Below are 17,154 nucleotides of genomic sequence, written 5' to 3'. Positions count from 1 at the left end.
CCTGACCTCAAGTGATCCACCTGCCTTGGCCTCCCAAAGTGCTGGGATTACAGGCATGAGCCATCACACCCGGCCTATTTTAAATGTTCATTAATTTTAAACACCTTGACCAGGAATATATAACTAGCAAGCTAAGAGACTTTATTCACTCATTTAGTTGTTGCTAAATATGAGTTACAAGGTTGAGCTCTGGGGATAGACCATGAACAAAAAAGACACTATTCATGGAGCTTATCTTTTTTTTGTTTTTTTGTTTTTTTTTGAGACAGAGTCTCACCCTGTCACCCAGGCTGGAGTGCAATGGCACAATCTTGGCCCACTGCAACCTCTGCCTCCTGGGTTCAAGCAATTCTCCTGCCTCAGGCTCCCGAGTAGCTGGGATTACAGGTGGTGTGCCACCACGCCTGGCTAATTTTTTGTATTTTTAGTAGAGACGGGGTTTCACCATGTTGACCAGGCTGGTCTTGAACTTCTGAACTCATGATCTGCCTGCCTCGGCCTCCCAAAGTGCTGGGATTACAGGCGTGAGCCACTGCGCCCGGCCCATGGAGCTTATCTTCTGATGGGGGAGACAGAAGTATACATACACACAAATGAAAACAAAAGAAAAAGGAAGACAAAATACTTACAAGTAGTGAGCAGTGATGTGACGGAAACAAACGAGACCAATCTGTCTGTAGAAAATCATGTAACATTCTAGTATGTGGCTCTGATCTCGGAACCGATGAATCAACAAACATTTTTGGGCTGGTTGTTTTCCTTTGGTGATTATCTTTGGCTTTTGAACTTGCTATGGAGGACTAAGAATTGATGGGGAATAGAGGTAGAAAATGTGATAAAATAAAAGGAGAAGATTTTTAGGTAATGAGGCTTAAAGGCTGTTCATATCTTTGTTATAATGTATTCATTTTCAGCTGTAGTTTGTTTAAAGCCCATCAAACAAGTGCTGTAATGCATGTTTGATTTTTCAACACTTCTGAGGAAAGTCCTTTTTGGCCACTATAGACCAAAATATAGGTCTATGAGACTATAGACCATATATAAGGGAGTGGATAATGACTATGTCAGCATGATTAAAAGCACGTTCATGCTGAGGAGTTGAATTCCAGTTTATCTAGGTAAAGAAAGGTCAGATTATGGTTGATAATGTGTTACTTTAATGTACTGAATGAATAAATGTGGTGCCTTCAAAGCAGATGATAGTCCCCTACCATCCCAGTCAACATACAGTAGTCCTGTTTCTAGGATTTCTCTTGACCTTTATCTTGACCATAGTGTAACGTAATAGAAAGAGCATGGGCTGTGGAGTGAGACTGGTGAGGGTTCACTTAGCCAGATGAGATCAGGCAAATTTCTTCACCTTGTTGGACCTTGATTTCCTCATCTGTAGAATGGTTGTAGTACTATTTCTGTGGTCATGTTTTAGAAGTTTGAAGTCATGAGCTCAAAATACCTCTTACATGGTAGACACTTCATCATTGGTTGATATTATTGGGCAGTGGCTCACCACTGCAGGTTTTTGGGCAGGGTAGTTACTGAATAATAAAAATAACGATAATGCATTCTTAGTGAGTTTATACTATATGCCATACATTAAGAACTTTTGTTTTGAACCGGAGTCTCGCTCTGTTGCCCAGGCTGTAGTGCAGTGACACGAGCTCAGCTCACTGCCTCCTGGGTTCAAGCGATTTTCCCACCTCAGCATCCTGGGTAGCTGGCACTACAGGTGTGTGCCACCACACCTGGCTAATTTTTGTATTTTTAATAGAGACGGGATTTTGCCCTGCTGGCTAGGCTGGTCTGGAACTCCGGAGCTCAGGTGATCCGCTTGCCTTGGCCTCCCAAAGTGCTGGGATTACAGGCTTAAACTATGGTGCCTGGCCCAAAGAACTTTTTGTGTATTTTAATTCTCACAACAGTCTTGTGAGAGAGATATAGTTATCTCCATTTTATAGTTAAGGAAACTGAGGTTCAGATTATTTAATTTGGGTCAAGGTCACATAATAGCACATATATTTGAGTAAGTGTACTTACAGAGGTGGAGTTTGAAGCTAGGCAGTTTGTGAAAACCTATACTCTTAAAGTTTCATTTTTTTTTTTTTTTTTTTTGAGACGGAGTTTTGCTTTGTCACCTACACTAGAGTGCAATGTCATGATCTCGGCTCACTGCAACCTCCACCTCCTGGGTTCAAGTGATTCTCCTGCCTCAGCCTCCCGAGTAGTTGGGATTACAGGCACCCACCACCATACCCGGCTAATTTTTGTATTTTTCGTAGAGATGGGGTTTCACCATGTTGGGTCAGGCTGGTCTCGAACTTTTGACCTCAGGTGATCCACCCACCTTGGCCTCCCAAAGCTCTGGGATTACAGGTGTGAGACACTGTGCCCAGCCGAGGTTTCATATTTCTATTCTAGATTATGAAAACTTCATGGAGACTCATTTGGCAGCAGTCTATAGGATAAGTTTTAGATTAGTAAGAAAGAAGGAAATCTTTGATTCATCATTGTCTTTGTTTCAGTAATCAGGAAATAACCATAAAATGCTAATCTTTATCAAGCATGTTAAAAAAAAAACCCAGCCTCTGTCCATCATGGTCTAACAGTTTAAAAATATGTCCTAACTCAGAAAAATAATACCCCAATAATCCTTTATTTAGGTCAAATGTAAAAAGAGAATGTATGAACTAGATCATCTTAAGCTTGAAGTTCACAAAGAAATAAAATGTTCTTTTTTTTTTTTTTTTGAGACAGAGTTTCGCTCTTGTTGCCCAGGCTGTAGTGCAATGGCACAATCTCAGCTCACCGCAACCTCTGCCTCCCGGGTTCAAGCAATTCTCCTGCCTCAGCCTCCCGAGTAGCTGGGATTACAGGCATGCACCACCATGCCCAGCTAATTTTGTATTTTTAGTAGAGACAGGGTTTCTCCATGTTGATCAGGCTGGTCTCGAACTCCCGACCTCAGGTGATCCGCCCACGTTGGCCTCCCAAAGTGCTGGGATTACAGGGGTGAGCCACTGCGCCAGGCATAAAATGTTCTTGACATGAGATTTACTCTCTTTACCTATGCTGTTATTCCCTCTAAATATATTGCTTGTTTATTGGATTTCATTTCCTCTTCCTAACAAACCCACATTATTTTGATTTGGGGACAAATTGGGAAGACAGTGATTTTCTTTAACAGCCCAGTGGATTCTGCTTCCTTCTAATTCAAAGTATAGAGACTAAAAACTGTTAACAAGTCTAGACATTAAAAAAAAATAGCTCTAGACGGGGCGTGGTGGCTCACGCCTGTAATCCCAGCACTTTGGGAGGCCGAAGCGGGTGGATCACCTGAGGTCGGGAGTTCGAGACCAGCCTGACCAACATAGAGAAACCCCGTCTCTACTAAAAATACAAAATTAGCTGGGCATGGTGGCACATGCCTGTAATCCCAGCTACTCGGGAGGCTGAGGCAGAAGAATCGCTTGAACCTGGGAGGCGGAGGTTGCGGTGAGCTGAGTTCACGCCATTGTACTCCAGCCTGGGCTCCAAACTCCATCTCAAAAAAAAAAAAAAAAAAAAAAATAGCTCTAATGCAATTAATCCAAAACAGTGAAACTGAGTTTACCTCAGATATCCCCTACCATCCCAGTCAACATATAGTAGTCCTGTTTCTAGGATTTCTCTCTCCTTTCTTTCCCGTCTTCCTTTAGGGAAATGCTTTTGGGTAGGAAGCAACAAACCAAACAGCAGCAGGCGAGTAAAATCAGCTCTTTTCTGTTTCCCCACTGGGATAGTACGGAAGAGGGAGCAAGAACTCATCATCAAAGAGAACTGAGACTTAGGCGTACCATTCTAAAAAGCCCTTGTTCCTTGTCTCGCTTGCCTCCCCCGCCCTCCTCAGCTCTGCAGTAATTCCTCAGAGATTGTACAGTCTCTCCACTTTAAATATAAATATATAAATATAAATATATATGTATAAACTTCCCCCTGTGTCTTTCTTTCCTCCTCTCTTTTTTTGATTTTCTATAATAAAGTTTCCTATTGGATAAGGTCAGCTCCCTGATTTATGCCTGGCTCCTATTGGAAGCTCACAAGGGCTGACATCACTTAGGAAAGCGAAGGGGGTAGGGCTGCCAGATCAGTTTGTCACCACCCAGGCTCCCTTGCCTTTGGCTGGGTGCAACTTCCATTTTAGGTGTTGGATCTGAGGGGGAAAAAAAAGAGAGAGGGAGCGAGAGAGAAAGAAGAGCAGGAAAGATCCTGAAAGGAGGAAGAGTTGGCGAAAAATCAACTGCCCTGCTGGATTTGTCTTTCTCAGCACCTTGGCGAAGCCTTGGGTTTCTTTCTTAAAGGACTGGTTTTTAGAACTCCACATTTGAGGTGTGTGGCTTTTGAAGAAAATGTATGTACTGACGGGAAAAGGAGGATAAGCAAGTCGAATTTTTGTCTTATAGTAACCGGAGGGAATTAAAAAACGGGAGAGTCTGTTATGCTGATGAGTAACTTTTAAGCAATTATTTTTCTTTCTACTTTCAGTACTTTGGCGGGGGAGATTTTGGTATTTTATTATATTTAAGAAGGTAAAATTTACAAGACCTAGAAACAAACTTCTAGGTCTCTTTAATACAGGAAGCTGAATAGGTCCAGAGGGGTAAGAGCAGGTTTGAAAATTTACATTTTGGTGTGTTCTTTGATTTTATTTATTTACTTTTCTGGATTAAGCTAACATATTTCTGTTTTCAGAGCCCAAATCAAGTTGGTTTTTTGGCATGTTGCATGTGGGTTGGGAAAGGAATTTGTCCGTGTCGGAACCCAGTTATACAGATGGTTCTTCATATGTTTCAAACTTTTTTTCTTTTATCATTGGATTTGTGGAAGTGGAAAGTTGCAGGGAGCTTTGCAGTGTAAATGGTATTGTTTTTCCCCCAGAGAGTTTGAACGGCCCGTATCGGTTTCAGCCCTGCTGTTCCTGGGTGGATCCCTCTTACTTTTCCAGGTGCGGTGGGTGGGAGCCTCATTCTCCTGCTAGATGTAGTCTCCCTGCTTTGGCTTATAAAAGAAAACAAATGGAACCATGTTAACTGAATTGCCATCTCCTTCTTCCTTCTAAACTACCTTTGATAGCAAAGATTTGTGGAGGTGTTTGTTAAATCTGCAAATACGATAACGTTTGGTTTATGTGTTTAAAGGGATAAGGAAATTCTGATCATGCTTTTTATTTCACCTGAGTAAAGTGGCAACACACCTGAAAATATTTTCAGCTTTTTGCACTCTGAAAGGGCCAAGGGTGGAATAAAATTAGGTTTAGAAAAACCATTTATACAAAGTTTAGTGTTTAAAATACATTTCAGAAAACACAAGGGAGATTTTTATTTTTAAACCAACCTGAAAGTTGTTTTTTGGAGTTGAATTTATTGTTTAGTTAATTTACCATGAAATCTGAAATCTCTTAGAGCTGAAGGCCCATGACTGTGCTTTCATATCTTATATTTAATCTTAAGATTTGTTTTGTTTTTGCAAATACATTCTTGCAAAACTATGGATTCTAGATAATTATATAGCCAACTCATCAGTAGCTGAAAAACTAGGGTATTCTCTTCTCTTTTTGAAAATGCGAATCCGCCTGAAAATTATAGATGCTGTCCTAATTGTAACAAGATGGGCTTTAGTGTGTAAGCTGCTCATTAGCTTTAAACTGGTATGCATCTTTAATAATCTGATTTCGTTCTCTCCCCACCCCCCTGCCACAAATTTTTTTAAGACTAGACTTCCTTGAATTTCTTTTCTAGAATGAGGGTATTTCTTGAAAGATGATTTCATCCTTGTGAAGTTGTGTCTTCAGGAGGAAACAGAACTTTGTTCCTCCTTCAAATACAATCTAGGCAAAGGCTGCAGGAAATTTTTGATGTCTGAATCTCATAATTATAACAAGTACAGTTAAAAAGAAAGAAAAAAATACAATGTGTATAGGCTGTTGAACTGTAGTTCTTGTTTAATATTTTCCAAATTTTCTTTCAAATGTTCTCTCTGCCTTGACTCCAGCCTAGGGAGGTTTCTTGGATCTTTAGAGTGTTGGTCATGTTGCTTCCAGAGTGTCTGTTTCCCACTCAACCTTTAGGGGGAGGGATGAGGGAATCTGAAGGAGGAGTACAAAGGCAGTTTGAAAATAGGTTCTGGATGACTGAGTGGTGGTGATTTGGGTCTAGCTTTAAATAGTGGGCTTTGTGTAGCTGAACTGAGCATCCTAGTTAACCTAGTGTCCAGGACTATTTCCACGAACTAAGGTGTTGTTTTGACTGGTGTGTAGTACAGAGCCTTTGGGGTGATAAGATGGAAGATTTGTCTTTTACCTCACCTCCACTGGTTCTTTCAGGAATTATAAGGGATGCAGATAAGTAAATCTTTTATTTTTTAAATTTTTTGTTTTGCTCATTGTCTTGGTTTTGGGGTAAAAAATGATGATAGGTAAGTATGAGCTGTTCAGATATTTCTTTCCTTGTTTGCCTCCTATGTACGGTTGGTTTCTTTGTTATGTGAGTAAGGTAGTGGTCTGTGTTCCAGATTGGGGGGCGGGGGGCTGGTTCTCTTTTAGGTGGTTGGAGTTCTAGTACCTTTCTCAGGGTTCCAGCATGGACAATCAGAGAAGCTCCAACATGTTCTCTGAGCTAGGGTAAAATTGAGACTATTGGAGATATTAACAAAAAGAAAAGCGCTAAGTAATTACAATCCAGCCTTAGGTTTATGAAGTAGTTGCTCTCCAGGGATGAATGAGATAGGATGGATGCAAATAAATTAAGCATAGATCACTATCAATTGGAATAATAAAATGATTAGCTTTGTATAATTTATCTCCTTCTATTTTGGTACCCTGTTAGTAACTGCCAAGGCCCTCATTCCCCCCTACCTCCCCACACCTTGTTTTTAGTGTATTCTAAGCATTTTGCATAAACTATTAATTTCCCACCACTAGTTTTTTTGTTTGTTTTGTTTTTTAAGGAATTTGACCCTCAGAGAAGCTGAGGTTTGGTGAAAATCTCACTGCCTGTAAATGGTTGAGGCCAGGATTAACCCTGGTCTGACTAACTGCAAAGTCTATGGACTTAACCACTAATATACTGCCATTCTCCAGAGAGAATGGAAACAACAGCTCGAAATAAAATGAGCCCTTGCTAGCAGGAGTGTTTCATCTTGGCACAGGGGCAGTACTCACTTAAATTTACAACCCCCTCCAACTCCCCACTACCCCTGTTGGGATAATGTATGCAAAAGATCTATTTTCCATAGAGCCCATGGGGAGCTGGATGTGCTAGAATGGATATTATTTTAATCTTTAGAACGAGAATCTTTCCATATCCGTATGCCCACCATTGCTGTCCTAATTTCTTAAACTTCCTGGAATTGTGTCACACGTTTGATTATCAGTAAAATTTCTTCTTCCAGAGAATTTGTAGGTATGTGGTTTGGAATGATAGGATATCATCAACTTGCAGGGACAGGCTTGTAGGAGGTAGTCCAGATATTCTTGTCTTTCTCTCTAGACTATGAGCAGCTTGGGTGTAGGTACTGTCTTATCTCTGTATCTTTTTAGCACCTGTCTTAGTGTCTGGTACATACTGAGGTGCTCAGTAAGCCTTGGTTAAATAAGGCATTTGATGAGAATCAGTGAGGGACTGATTTGTGGGGAAGGCTTGAAAGGAAGCAAAACAACATAGATTAATCGAATTGCAATGTACTTTTGCAACTTTTACTGTAGTCTGTAGTTTTAACCTTTTATGTGTCTCCGCCCTTAATTTTTTTTTTTTTTTTTTTTGAGACAGGGTCTTGCTCTTGTCATCCAGGCTGGAGTGCAGTGGTGAAATCATGGCTCACTGCAGCCTCAAACTCCTGGGCTCAAGTGGTGCTCCCACCTCAGTCTTCTGAGTAGCTAGGACTGTGGATGCACACCACTATGCTTGGCTAATTTTTGTGTATTTTTGTGGAGATGGGGTCTCTCTATGTAGTCCAGGCTGGTCTCAAACACCTGGGCTCAAGCCATCCTCCTACCTTGGCCTCCTAAAGTGCTGGGATTAGAGGTGTGCTCCACCACACCTGGCCCTCCCTTATATTTTTAAGCAAAGTTTCTAGAGATAATGGAGGATTTTAAATTTTAGCTTTTCTTTAATCCTGTTCCTTTCTTGGCAAGTGGTACAAAGAATAGTATAAAAAGTAAGGATCTGGCCTGGTACGGTGGCTCACGCCTGTGATCCCAGCAGTTTGGGAGGTCCAGGTGGGTGGATTGCTGGGCAACATGGTGAAGCCTCCTCTTTACAAAAAATACAAAAATTAGCTGGGCGTGGTGGCATGTGCCTGTAGTCCCAGCTACTGCGGAGGCTGAGGTGGGAGGAAAGCTTGAGCCTGGAAGGTGGAGGTTGCAGCAAGCCGAGATCATGCCACTGCCCTCCAGACTGGGCTTGCAGAGCCAGATCCTATCTCAAAAAAATAAAAAATAAAAAAAAAATAATAAGCATCCTAGTCCGTTCATTTCATAATGAACTTCAACACTGAAAACCTTAAATGTTGCCATTTTCTAGGGGAGAGTATATTAAGACATCAGCAGAAAAGTACTGCTTTCAGCCCTGGTTAGAGGTGAATGGTTTCTGTGCTTGTTAATAAAAACATTAAGAGCTTGGGATGATAGTTTTGAACATCAGTTCAAACTATCAAACATACTTTCAAAGAAAGTATGTTTGGATATCAGTGTATTTTTTTAAATCACTGTTTTAGCCACAAAACTTTAGATTTTGTTCATGTATTGGGAAGCTTATGAGTTTAAGAACCAAAATTAGTTTTCTTGGGTAATTTAAAAGGTATTTGCCTACAAATTAAAAGGAACTTGCCTACAGGAGTGAACTGTGGGTAATAAGGATGTGACTAACTACAAGTATTCTTTCATGTTCTCTTCCCTCAAAGAAGGGTTAAATGCCACACAAAGCGGAAGTAGGGATTGCTCTGCCTAAACTATGCAGCTGCCTCCAAGGTTTCCAATAGAGCATTGATGTAGCCTGGCAGGGAGATTGTAGGAAGGCAAGAACAACTGTTCTGGTTAGAACTAATGAGGGGGAAATTAGGATATGGATTGACTTGTATTTAATTGTTTAATGTATTTTTCGGAAGTAATTTTTTTCCCTAATTCTACTTGGAATTGCATGTTATTATTAAATACTAAGCATTGAGAATGGGGCCTGAATTTACCACTTTATTCAGCGATAGTGTTCCCTGTTTTTAGGGCCACTTCTCCAGCGACCCCTTCAGTTTGATTGGTGTTGTGTGGGCAATTTAGATCAGGCATATGGTGGGGGAAATATAAAGAGGCAAAGAATTTTCTTATCTTTTTTTTTTTTTTTTTTTTTTTTGAGATGGAGTCTTGCTCTGTTGTCCAGGCTGGAGTGCAGTGGCACGATCTTGGCTCACTGCAACCTCCGCCTCCCGGATTCAAGCGATTCTCCTGCCTCAGCCTCCCAAGTAGCTGGGACTACAGGTGCATGCCACCAAGCCCTGCTAATTTTTTGTATATTTAGTAGGGATGGGTTTTACCATTTTTGCCGGGTTGGTCTCGAACTCCTGACTTCATGATCCACCTGCTTTGGCCTCCCAGAGTGCTGGGATTACAGTCTTGAGCCACTGCGCCCGGCCAGAATTTTATCTTAAAGCCTTCCTTGCTGGTCAGCAATAGGTAATTTGGTCATGACTTTCACAAAACATGTCCCAGGTTGGTTGATGTGATGTGATGACAAAAGTGCTTCTCAACTTTTTATTTCAAACTTGCAGGAAAGTTGCTCTAGCACAGTAACTCCGGTATACCCTTCATTTGCCTAGGTATCATTTGTTAACATGTTGCCACAAATGTTTTATTCTATATTTTTTGGTCAATATGCTAACCAAAAAGGGAATTTCCAATCTGAGACTTCCACAATATGGTGAGGCAAGGCAGCATAACATAATGATTAAGAGTATGGATGGGGAGCTAGACTGCCACGGAGGAACCATGTAACCTAGGGCAAATTGCTTAATCTCTCTCTGCCTTGGCCTCCTTGTCTGTAAAATGGGGATAATATTAACCATCTTATAGGATTGTCGTGACACTTAAGTTATTTAATGTATGTGAACTTTATAGAGTAATGCACAGCTCCTAGTAATGTCTTGTGTTTGGTATTAGAATAGATGCTTCAGAGAACTCAAATTTCGTTTGTTGAACTAATGCCCTTGAAGGTCTTTTTTTTTTTTTGAGACGGAGTCTTGCTCTGTCTCCCAGGCTGGAGTGTAGTGGTGCAATCTTTGCTTGCTGCAACCTCTGCCTCCCAGGTTCAAGCGATTCTCCTGCCTCAGCCTCCCGAGTAGCTGGGACTACAGGTGCCCGCCACCACGCCCGGCTGATTTTTGTATTTTTAGTAGAGGCGGGGGGGGGTTCACCATATTGGCCAGGCTGGTCTCGAACTCCTGACCTCAAATGATCCACCTACCTCGGCCTTCCAAAGTGCTGGGATTACAGGCGTGAGCCACCATGCCCGTCCAAAGGTCTCTTAAAACCTGAGAATCTGTGGTAGATGTAGGTGCTTGCATTACAGAATATATGGGCTTCCTGAGTGGGTAAAGCTAACTTTTAAATTTTTTAAATGGGAAAAAGTTATTTTTAGTAGTAGGTAATATTGGAGAGTTGTGTGGGTGAAGTTCAAAACAACAGTAGTATGAGAATGGATAACTTTAGTAAAGTGAAGTGTTAGTGGGAGGAAGATAAACAGAATGATTTGTATGATTTGTGGACATCATTGTTTTTTTTTTTTTTTGAGACAGAGTCTCGCTCTGTCGCCCAGGCTGGAGTGCAGTGGCGCGATCTCGGCTCACTGCAAGCTCTGCTTCCCGGGTTCACGCCATTCTCCTGCCTCAGCCTCCCTAGTAGCTGGGACTACAGGCGCCCACCACCACGCCCGGCTAATTTTTTGTATTTTTAGTAGAGATGGGGTTTCACTGTGTTAGCCAGGATGATCTTGATCTCCTGACCTTGTGATCCGCCCGCCTCGACCTCCCAAAGCGCTGGGATTACAGGCGTGAGCCACCAAGCCCAGCCAGACATCATTCTGTATTTGCAACCCTTACTTGTGGACATTTATAAAACTGACATGAGTTCATGAATGCTTCCTGTGAGAAGTGTGCTTCTAAGAAAGGAGTCAGCTTTTATATGTGGAAAAGCCAAGCTGTGGTCTGTGGGAAATACATATGTGTTAGATGCAACCTTGCCTAGAAACTTTCAGGTTTATTCCAGCCTAGGAATTTTCCTTCTCTTTTCCTCCCTTTTCTTCATACTTAAGAACCCATGAAACTAGTGTTCTAAATAGTACTTAAGCCAATTTCTTTGAATAATTTTTTTTTTTTACATTTTTATTTTAAAAATGAGACAGAGGCTGGGCGTGGTGGCTCACACCTATAATCCCAGCACATTGGGAGGCTGAGGCAGGCGGATCACTTGAGGTCAGGAGTTTGAGACCAGCCTGGCCAACATGGTGAAAACCTGTCTCTACTAAAGATACAAAAAAAAAAAAAAAAAAAAAATTAGCTGGGCATGGTGGTGCATGCCTGTAATCCCAGCTACTCGAGAGGGTGAGGCAGGAGAATCGCTTGAACCCGGGACCTGGGAGGTGGAGGTTGCAATGAGCCGATATCATGTCATTGCACCCCAGCCTGGGCGGCAGGGCGAGACTCCGTCTCAAAAAAAAAAAAAAAGAGAGACAGAGTCTTGGTATGTTGCCCTGTCTCCAACTCCTGGGCTCAAGTGATTCTCCTCCTTCAGCCCCTGGAGTAGCTGGGACTACAGGCACACACCACCTTGCCTGGCTATTTAAGCTAATTTCTTTTGGCACCCTGTAGCCTCCCACATTCAGTTCCTCACATTTATTTTACCTACAATTTCTTCTACCAATTCTCCTGTATTTTCTCCTTTTCTTTTGCTTTCCTGTTCTCTGTGGTGTCTTCCTTTGTCTCTCTTTGCCTCCTCTTGTCTCCCCTATCTTTTTTTTCTTTTAGGTTGGGTTTCCTTTTTTTCCCCTTATGTTTTCCCTTAGGTCTTCATGGGCATTGCTTTGCCTCACTAACAGTTAATATAAAGAAGTATTTCTGATTCTTGTACCCATGTGCTAAAGGTACAACTGTTAGGATACCACTTCATTTCAGTTAGATCTAGTTTAGGCATACAATTGTAATCCAAGAAGACTGATCTCCTAGTGATTCAGATTGGTTTTATCTTTGATTTTTAGATTTCATCTGCATTTCTTGATTAATTACTCATTTTGGTTTAGTTGACAGTTGAGCAAAAAAAAATTACTTTCTCCGGAGTAAATCATCTGTTTTATTTGTGCTTTCTATGTTGTTCTATATTGTAGTGCAGTAGCACATTACGAGGTATCTTTGTGGAGTGAAAAGATTTTTGTGGCCGGGCGCAGTGGTGGTTCATGCCTGTTATCCCAGCACTTTGGGAGGCCGAGGCAGGTGGATCACCTGAGGTCAGGAGTTCGAGACCAGCCTGGCCAAAATGGTGAAACCCCGTCTCTACTAAAAATACAAAAATTAGCCAGGTGTGGTGGCGGGCGCCTGTAATCCCAGCTACTCGGGAAGCTGAGGCAGGAGAATTGCTTGAACCTACGAGGTGGAGGTTGCGGTGAGTGGAGATCGCACCACTACACTCCATCCTGGGCAACAGAGCGAGACTCCGTCTCAAAAATAAAACAAAAAAAGAAAGATTTTTGTTACACGGTCGGGCGCAGTGGCTCACACCTGTAATCCTAGCACTTTGGGAGGCCGAGGCGGGCGGATCACGAGGTCAAGAGATTGAGACCATCCTGGCCAACGTGGTGAAACCCTGTGTCTACTAAAATTTCAAAAATTAGCTGGGCATGGTGGCATGTGCCTGTAATCCCAGCTCCTTGGGAGGCTGAGGCAGGAGAATCCCTTGAACCCAGGAGGCAGAGGTTGCAATGAGCCGAAATCGCGCCACTGCACTCCAGCCTGGCGAGAGAGTGAGACTCCGTCTCAAAAAAAAGAAAAGATTTTTGTTTTAGGAAGCTCATATTTTAAGAAACTAAAATATAGTCTCATGATTGAGGACATAAGACGTTGTTATAGAAACTAGGTCAACTTCTCAGTACCTTTATCAAAGCACCTGCAGTTCCCATTTCATTGCAAGTGAAGTAAATCTCATTGAAATAAAGTAGCTGGTGTATATTCAGTACACTTTTAAAATAGCCTATTTTAAAAGAGAAATTGGTGCCAATCTGATTTCTTTCCTGCTTTGTTGGAATGGGGGGAGTTCTATAACCTCATTGCTGGTCTGCTCTCCATTGACTACTTTGTTAACTGGGGCACGGTTGGCCTCTTGGATGTCTACCCTGCTGAAGGTCAGCCGAATAGGCAGGTAAGACTACCTAGGCCTCTTCATAGGCCTAACTAAGATCACAGTTGGAAAAAAAAAAGTATAGAAAAAGAAAAGAAAGTTGGTTTATTTTTTCTAAAATTTAACTTTTTGTATTCATTGAAGAAGGAAGTAAAACATCTCCATTCAAAAGAAATTTGAGAGTCTGTTGTATGCCATACACTGAAGTACAACAATAAACAAAATAGACCTACTGTTGTTTCTCAAAGAGCTTACATTCTAGTTGGGAGAGACAAATAATAAGCAAGTAAATATGTAGTATGTCAGAGTGTGATAATATTATTGAGAAAAAAGTAAAGTAGAATGAGTAGTATGGAGGAAAAGAAGTCCTAGGGTGGGAGTGAGGTTATTTTATATAGAGTGGTCAGGAAGGGTCTCATGTGTAAGGTATGTTTGAGAGAGACCAAGAGAAATGGAGGATGGAGTCATGTAGATATGAGGAGTAGGAAGTGCAAAGGCCCTGAGGCTGGTTATTGCCAGTGAACAAAAGAGATTGAGGGGAGGGAAGGAGAAGTAAGAGACCTGTCCAGAGAGGACCAATGGGAATGTATTTTGGGGGAAGGGGAATAATGTAGGGTCTTGTTGTGTACTATATTGTACAAAGAAAAATTATCTCCACTTCAAACCCCAGAGACAACGGCTGTTACCGAATTTTTGTGTCTTTCTTGTAACTTGAGGTAGCACCTGACCCAACCTCCATATTTCTCCCGTTGTGGAATCTCCATGAAAATATAGTTAGCAGATAATTTGCATAGGTTGATTACACTTGTCTTAGAGAATGATAATAAGGCAGCTACTTAGAATAAGCTGATATGTTTTTGGGAAGTGGGATCAAAATTTTTCTTCTTCTTTTTTTGATACAAGATCTGTCTCTGCGGTGTTACAATCTCAGCTCAGTGCAGCCTCCGCCTCCCACGCTCAAGCCATCCTCCCACCTCAGTCTCCTGAGTAGCTGGGACTATAGGCATGCACTACTACACCCAGCTAATTTTTGTATTTTTTTTTTTTTTGTAGAGATAGGGTTCTTCCCTGTTGCCCAGGCTGGTCTCAAACTTCTGAGCTCAAGCGATCTGCTTGCCTCGGCCTCCCAAAGTGCTGGGGTTACAGGTGTGAGCTACTGTGCCCGGCCCCCAAATTTTTCTTTCCAAGAGAAATACTGTATATTTCTCCATCTTCTTATCTAACTAGTCAGTTTTCTATAAGCAGGAGTGACAGCCTAGACCTGTACAGTTTCCTTTTGAGGACAAAATTTATTGGTTTGGTTTATGTGCTTTTGACCAAATAGGCTTGCCCCACTTGTCTGCTGCTTCTCCTTTTGCTCATTTGACCAAAAAGCTCCTGTTTCCCCATGCCCTGATTGTTGAGAATTCATGGCTTTGAGGACCCCTTTATAGGTCACCATATCCGTATTTCTGTCTTGCACATCGGGAGAGATGATTATCCCTGAAACTAACTTTCCTTATGTTTGTTTAGGCATTAGAGGTTATTAAAGCACATCCTGAGCCACTTTACCTAGTTGACTTTGGAGTTGAGGAAGAAGCACCAACTATTTAGTGATTTGATGTTCTATGCATATACGAAAGTAAAAGGATATTTGATTGAGTACCTATGTCTTGAATCACCCACTGTTACTTTCCCTCTTAAGATTTCTGGTTTAGCTGGTCTGTCCCTCAGTGAGAGTCTCTGTCTCGTTCTCTCTCTCTCTCTCTCTGTCTCCTCTCTCTCTCTCTCTCCCTCCCTCTCCCTCTTTCTCTCTCTTTCTCTCACCCCTCTCCTCCTCTCTCTTTGGAGTTTTTGGCCCTGGCTCTTAACCTGGTTACCCTCTGTTCTTTCCTTTAATTATGCTTACCTGGTTGTCATCTGGTTACTTAATATTAGGGATGACCTCAACCAAGAAACTTTTTTTCTTCCCATCTCCTCCTTTGGTCAGGTAACTGGATCATCTTGCATGGGAAATAATCCAGGCAATCAGAGATTACCCAAAATTTTGAAATTGTTTTAAACAACTGGTTTATATGTATTACTTCATCATATACAGATGGTGTGAGATGTTTGTGGTTGTCTTGAGAGTTTTTTGAGATAGAGCTTTGCTCTGTCATCCAGGCTGGAGTGCAGTGGCATGATCATAATTTATTGCAGCCTTGACTTCCCAGGCTCAAATGATCCTCCCATCTCAGCCTCCGTCACACCTGGCTAATTTTTGTATTTTTTGTAGAGACATGGTCTCTATATGTTGCCCAGGCTGGTCTCAAATTCCTGGGCTCAAGTGATCCTCCTCCCTTGGCCTCCCAAAGTGCAGTAATTACAGGCATGAGTCACTGTGGCCAGCCTGAGAGTACCTGAGATTATGGTAGTTTTTTTTTTTTTTTTTTTTTTTTTTGAGACGGAGTTTAAGCTCTTGTTGCCCAGGCTGGAGTGCAATGGCATGACCTCGGCTCATTGCAACCTTCACCTCCTGGGTTCAAGTGATTCTCCTGTCTCAGCCTCCTGAATAGCTGAGATTACGGGTGCATGCCACCACGCCTGGCTATGTCTTTTTTTTTTTTTTTTTTTTTAAATTAAAAAATTTTTTTGGCTGGATGCAGTGGCTTACATCTGTAATCCCAGCACTTTGGGGAGCTGAGGTGGGCAGATCGCTTGAGGTCAGAAGTTAGAGACCAGCCTGGCCAACATAGTAAAACCTCGTTTCTACTACAAAAAATATAAAAATTAGCCGGGCGTGGTGGTGCGTACTTGTAGTTCCATATACTCAGGAGGCCGAGGCAGGAGAATGGCTTGAACCCTGGAGGCGGAGGTTCCATTGAGATTGCACTATTGCATTCCAGCCTGGGCAACAGAGCGAGACTCCGTCTCAAAAAACAAAACAATATATTTTTGGTTTTGTTTTAAATGTACCTTTTTTGTTTGACTTTGGGATCTGGGAGAGAGTATGTCTTTTAATGCCATTCTTCTTTCCTGAGTCTTTGGTGACACATGTTTACTTGTGGGAATATTTCACTTTTTAGTTCTTTTAAAGACCTTTTGCTATTTGCTTGCTCTTACTCAAACCAGAAGTTAAAGTGGCTTGCATAAGTGTCAGAGGTAACCACTTGGATCCAGAGTTTCTGGTTCTCTCTCTTTTGTCAAGTGGTTTAGCATTATCTAGGGTCTTTAATGGTAGATTTAAGACTTTGGAGTTCTTTTGGGATAGAATATGCAACCAGGTTTTGAAAATTTGGCATAGCTCTTTGTTCCTTGAAGGCCATCTAAGATGTTTTAAACATAATTGGGTTCTCCACTCTGCAGTGTACAGAGGGATATCCTACAGTGTAGCAACTCGGGATTCCAGAGAAGATGGTGCTGGTAAGTGAGACAGTTCTTCCTTCTAGGTTCTAAGTCTGCAGTACAGGAGTTAGGACTGTGTCATTCCAGCCATCCTTATATTTAGATTCATGCTGTCAAAGAGCCTCTAATCTAGACTGAATAATGATCTGAGCTGTCTGGTGAGCAGTAAAACTGGCCCAAATAATGTATTTTATAACCAGTGCCCTTTTAGCAAGAAAGTCAGTGGGTTGTTAGGGATAGGCCACTACAGTGGTTCACAACAGGCCATAAGAGTCTATGAGGGTTTTTTTTTTTTTTTTTTTGAGATGGAGTCTTACTCTCTTGCCTAGGCTGGAGTGCAGTGGCGTGATCTTGGCTCACTGCAACCTCTGCCTCCCAGGTTCAAGTGA

General features: G+C 41.8%; 1 protein-coding gene across 25 annotated transcripts in view; it reads left to right on the top strand.

The window, feature by feature from the left end:
• Positions 1 to 4,092: 4,092 nt before the first annotated feature.
• Positions 4,093 to 17,154, top strand: part of CTNND1 (catenin delta 1) — a 56,798-nt gene continuing 43,736 nt past the window's right edge. For 13 of the 25 annotated variants that reach the window (XM_054523960.2, XM_063728018.1, XM_063728016.1 and 10 more), the window contains exon 1: positions 4,119 to 4,362. The gene's annotated coding sequence lies outside the window, so the exon portion shown is untranslated. 25 annotated transcript variants of the gene reach the window in all.

The sequence above is a fragment of the Pongo abelii genome, chromosome 9 (assembly GCF_028885655.2).
Source record: "Pongo abelii isolate AG06213 chromosome 9, NHGRI_mPonAbe1-v2.0_pri, whole genome shotgun sequence".
Classification (NCBI taxonomy): Eukaryota; Metazoa; Chordata; class Mammalia; order Primates; family Hominidae; genus Pongo; species Pongo abelii.
Note: the sequence above shows the minus strand (reverse complement) of the source record. Positions and strands in the feature narration are given on the sequence as shown.